This window comes from Pelophylax lessonae (assembly GCF_965119305.1).
Source record: "Pelophylax lessonae genome assembly, chromosome: 1".
Lineage (NCBI taxonomy): Eukaryota > Metazoa > Chordata > Amphibia > Anura > Ranidae > Pelophylax > Pelophylax lessonae.
The window spans coordinates 266,620,498-266,625,990 of record NC_138768.1 but is presented as its reverse complement, the minus strand read 5'-3'; positions in this window follow the sequence as shown (position 1 = coordinate 266,625,990).

Here is a 5,493-nt window from a genome sequence, read left to right as displayed (position 1 = left end):
ACATGTCATGCTTCAAAATTGCGCATGCTCACAGAATGGCGCCAAACATTGGTACTTAAAAATCCCCATAGGCAACATTTTAAAAATTTCTGCAGGTTACTAGCTTAGAGTTACAGAGGAGGTCTAGGGCTCAAATTATTGCTCTCGCTCTAACGATCGCGGCGATACCTCACATGTATGGTTTGAACATCGTTTACATATGTGGGCGGGAATTGCGTATGCGTTTGCTTCTGCGCGCGAGCTAACGGGGACAGGGCGCTTTAATTTTTTTTTTTTTTTTTTTTTCCTATTTATTTTATTTATTATTTTTTTATTTTTACACAGTTTAAAAAAAAAAAATGTTTTGATCATTTTTATTCCTATTACAAGGAATGTAAACATCCCTTGTAATAGAAATAGGCATGACAGGTCCTCTTTATTGTGAGATCTGGGGTCAAAAAGACCTCACACCTCACAACTACACTAAAAAAGAAAAGAAAAAAAAAAAATTGTTGAAAGAGGAAAAAAAAAAAAGAAAAAAAAAAGCGGCCCTTTAAACCGGTTGCTAGGCAACGTCTTTTGACGTAGCTCCGGTCCTCCAAGACCATAGAGTTGAGTGAGGGCCATCTTGCCCTCACTCGACTTCCTGTCTCTGAGGATCCGGGACCGGATAGTTTTCCCCGCTGCCGGCTGGTCCGGTAAGCTGGGAAAACGTCTGGGACGCGGCAGGAGGGGGGGGGGGCACCTCTTCCCCTGCACCGTAAGGGTAATTCCGCGGTGAATCCGCCACTGGGACCACCCTTATCTGAAAGCCGACCGCCCGCCGTTTCAAAAAATACCGGGGTTATGGGGGCTATCTGCTGCCATAACCCCAGTATTTAGCTTTTAATGGCCGACGCATATAGTCGTTAGGCGGTCAGTAAGTGATTGCATGCATATGGCAAACAGGTGACGATGACTGATGGGGTGACAGGTGACAATGACTGATGGGGTGACAGGTGACAATGACTGATGGGGTGACAGGTGACAATGACTGATGGGGTGACAGGTGACGATGACTGATGGGGTGACAGGTGACGATGACTGATGAGGTGACAGGTGACGATGATTGATGAGGTGACAAGTGACGATGATTGATGGGGTGACAGATGACAATCACTGACGGGGTGACATGTGACGATGATTGATGGGGTGACAAGTGAGGATCACTGATGGGGTGTCAAGTGACGATGATTGATAGGGTGACAGATGACGGTGACTGATGGGGTGACAGGTGCGGATGACTGATGGGGTGACAGGTGACGGTGATTGATGGGGTGACAGGTGACGGGCGATGGTCACTGATGGGTGACAGGTGACGGGCGATGGTGCACGGCGGTACTGATGGCAGTCTCTGGTGACCGGTGAATTTTAGGCTACGTTCACATGTGAGCGTAGCTATCACGGGCAGAATCGCTGCGATTCTGCCCGTGATCCAGAAATCATTGCAAATTGCGGGACGCCTGTGCGTTGCCCGTGATTTGCAATAGCACCCCAAACGCTGTGCGATGTTGCTGCGATTTCCGCCTGCCGAATTGAGGTAACATCACGCAAACAACGCATGACGCCCCAAAGAAGCTCTTGTACCTTTTTTGGGCGTCATGCGTTGTTTGCGCGATGTTACCGCGATTCGGCAGGCGGAAATGGTGGCAACATCGCACAGCGTTTGGGGTGCTATTGCAAAAAACGGGCAACGCACAGGCGTCCCGCAATTTGCAATGATTTCCGGATTGCGGGCAGAATCGCGGTGATTCTGCCTGCGATCGCTGCGCTCACATGTGAACGTTATGGGTGTCAATTTCTGGGCACTGATGAGGTGACTGTTGGGTGACAGGTGACATTGGGGGGGGGGCTGAGGACTGTGTGGGGGGACCTTTATTAGTGTGATTTTACTTTTACATGTGTACAGAGCAGTAACTCACTATTTCTAGCTCTTCTCCCCTCATACTGGAAACTGTATGAGGAGAGAAGAGCTAGTAACACTGAGTTACTGCTCTTTGTTTACATTTTCTGATCGGCTGTGAATGGATTCACAGCCGATCACATAGTAAACAGTCACTATCAGTGACTGTTTACTACTGCCGGTGACAGCTGTGTTCCTACGGAACACAGTGCCACCGACATGACCGCGCTGCGCGCTCCCGATCGCGCATGCGCGGTCATCTCCCGGCCGCCTCCATTGTGATCGGCTGTGTCATTGGAACACAGCCGATCACGTGGGAAACAGCCACGCCCAGTGGCTGTTTCCCCCCTGCCGGTGACGGGGGTGTCCCGGGGACACCCCGACACCGGCAGTGCACGGCGGCGCGCCCGCGATCGCGCGCCTGCCGTGCATTTCCTGGGTCACGTCATATGACGTCCGCCCAGGATAATAGCCGCACCGTCCCGCCGTCATATGACGGCGGGCGGGCGGTAAGTGGTTAAGAACCCTTGGGTGTAAGCCATCTGGTCCTGGTGATTTATTTATGTTAAGTTTCTCTAGTTTTGTTCGAAGTCTATCCTCTGTTAGCCATGGGGGTACCTATTGATGTGTATTATTTAGTTTTGCATTACATGCTGGGTTAGTGTAGCCCCCCAATTCTTTTGTGAAGACTGAAGAGAAGACATAATTTAACACTTTCGCCTTCTCTCTGTCCTCTGTGGCCAGCTTCCCTTCATCATCTTTTATGGGGCCAATGTGTTCTGATCTCGCTTTCTTACTATTTATATACTTAAAGAATTTCTTGGGTTTTTTTTTTACTCTCTTCCGCTATATGTATCTCGTGTTCTATTTTAGCCGCCTTGATTTCGCCTTTACATTTCTTATTGCACTCTTTATATTTTTTGAAGACCTTTTCTTTAGTATTAATATGCATTTTTATTTTGGAGTTTAGCCACCCAGGGCTTAGTTTTGCTCTTTTAAATTAATTTCCCTTTGGGATGCACTGGCCAATCCCTTTGTTTAGTATGCTCTTGAAGCACTCCCATTTTTCCTCTGTGTTCTTTATTCCCAGGGTTCTATCCCATTTGATATTTTTTAGCAAAGAGCGCAGTTTTGGGAAGTTGGCTCTTTTGAAATTCAGTGTCCTTATATTACCCTATGATTAATACTGAAACGAATTGATTAATAACTATGATTAATACTGAAACGAATTGACCTATGGTCACTGTTTCCTAAGTTGTCCCGTATTTCTATATTCGTGAGCAGGTCTGTATTGTTGGTAATCAGTAGGTCAAGTACCGCATTGTTTCTTGTCGGTGCGTTCACCATCTGACCCATAAAATTGTCCTGCAAAACATTTAGGAACTGCCAAGCCTTGGATGAATGCGCGGTTCCTTCTGCCCAGTCTATATCTGGATAATTAAAGTCCCCCATTATAATGACGTTTCCCATCCTTGCTGCTAATCCAATCTGTGAAAATAGGTCCGCCTCCCCCTCCTCCCTCTGGTTTGGGGGCCTATAGCATACACCCAATGTTACTTTCCCCATGGTGCCTTCCCTTTGAAGTTCTACCCATAGGGATTCTACCTCGTCCATAGCTCCATTATTAATATCATCCCTCATATTTACCTGCATTGTTCTTAATATACAGACACACCCCTCCCCCTTTTTTACCTTCGCTATCTCTGCGATAAAGGGAATACCCCTGAATGGTTGCCAGCCAATCATGAGAGCTGTCGAACCAAGTCTCTTCAATCCCCATAAAGTCTAAGTCCTCCTCATACATCAGCAGCTCCAGCTCTCCCATCTTGTTGGCCAGGCTTCTAGCATTGGTATACAAACCTCGTAATTTTGTTCGGTTGCATACTATATCCTCATTTGATGTTGTTTTTAGGCTGCTCTTATGATTTTTCCCCATACCAACCTTGGATTTAGGAACTCTGAATACCCTACCGCAAATGTCCCCATTTGTGCCTGCTGAACCTTGCTACCTGCTGGCTAATTCTACAACTGTACCCTTTCTTTTCTACAGCTGTCAGTGGGTTTCTCACTGACAGCTGAATGTAAAAAGAAAAACACATTGCCAGCAATAATAAATTGTGAATAAAACATTGTAGGGAGCCCCTCCCCCCCAATCCATACCAGTCTCTTTCCAATCTGGTATGGATTTTAAGGAAAATCCCATGGCAAAATTAAAAAAAGGAGAGAGAGAGAAAAAAAAACATTAGTGTTGAGTGCCCCCACAAATCCATAGCAGACCCTTATCAGAGCATGCAGCCTTGGAAGAAAGGAAAGGAGAGGGGGGGAGCAAGCCCTCCTCCTAAACTATACCAGGCCACATGTTCTCAACATGGAGAGGTGCTTTGGGGCAGGGGGGCCCTTCCCCCCGCCCCAGAGCACCTTATCCACATGTTGATGGGGACAAGGGCCTCTTCCCCACAAACCTGGGCAGTGGTTGTGGGGGGCAGGGGGCTTATTAGAATCTGGAAGCCCCCTTTAACAAGATCCTGCCCCCCCCCTTGTGAATGAGTTTTGGGTACATTGTACCCCTACTCATTCACCAAAAAAGTGTGAAAAAGTAATAAAAATCCTTTATTAAAAAAACAAAAACAATGTCCCCCGCTGTAGATCCATTGTCAATCACGATGCCCGCCACCACAACCCGACAAAATAAAAAGCTCTGCTCCCGCTGTCTGTCATTTCTCAAATAGGTAAGGGGCGGGGCCACCACACGACGTCAACTGGTGGAACTGCCCCCTTGCGACATCATTGACAGGTGCACGCGGGGTTGGTAGACTGTAAAAAAATCTGAAATTGCCAAGTTTGCACCATGGGATAGAGGTTTTTTTTTTTTTTACACACACACACACACGTAAAAATACACACTTCCAGCCCAGAGTTTTAGGATCCTTTCACACGAACAATTCCATCCCATCCACCTACCCATGTTGAGAACATGTGGCCTGGTATAGTGTCAGTTTTTCAGGCGGACCTGATTGGATGCCCAATGCATTTCTATGGGGCAGCGGATGTCAGCGGTAACATCTCAAGAGCTGCCACCCGCCTGCTCAGCGGGGATTGGCGGATCAATCCCTCCTGAGCAGAACAGAGTCCATCGGTGGATGCGGACTGTGTGAAAGGACCCTTAGTCCTTTCAGTGCCATGACAGGCCGAATAGGTCATTAACACAAATAAATCACCAGGCCCGGATGGCGTACATCCGAGAGTATTCAAAGAACTTAGTAAGGTTAGATCTAGACCACTGTTCCTGATCTTTGCTGACAGTATTATGACAAGAAATGTACCAGGGGACTAGAAGGAAAGCTAACGTGATACCGATATTCAAAAAAGGCCAGAGGCATGTCCCGGGAAATTATAGGCCTGTCAGTCTGACATCGATAGTAGGTAAACTTCTGGAGGGGATGATAAGGGACTATATTGTAGAGTTTGCTAAAGACAACAACATCATCAGCAGTAATCAGCACGGGTATACAAATGGGCATTCTTTTTAAACCAATCTCTTAACATTCTATGAGGAGGTGAGCTGTGAGCTA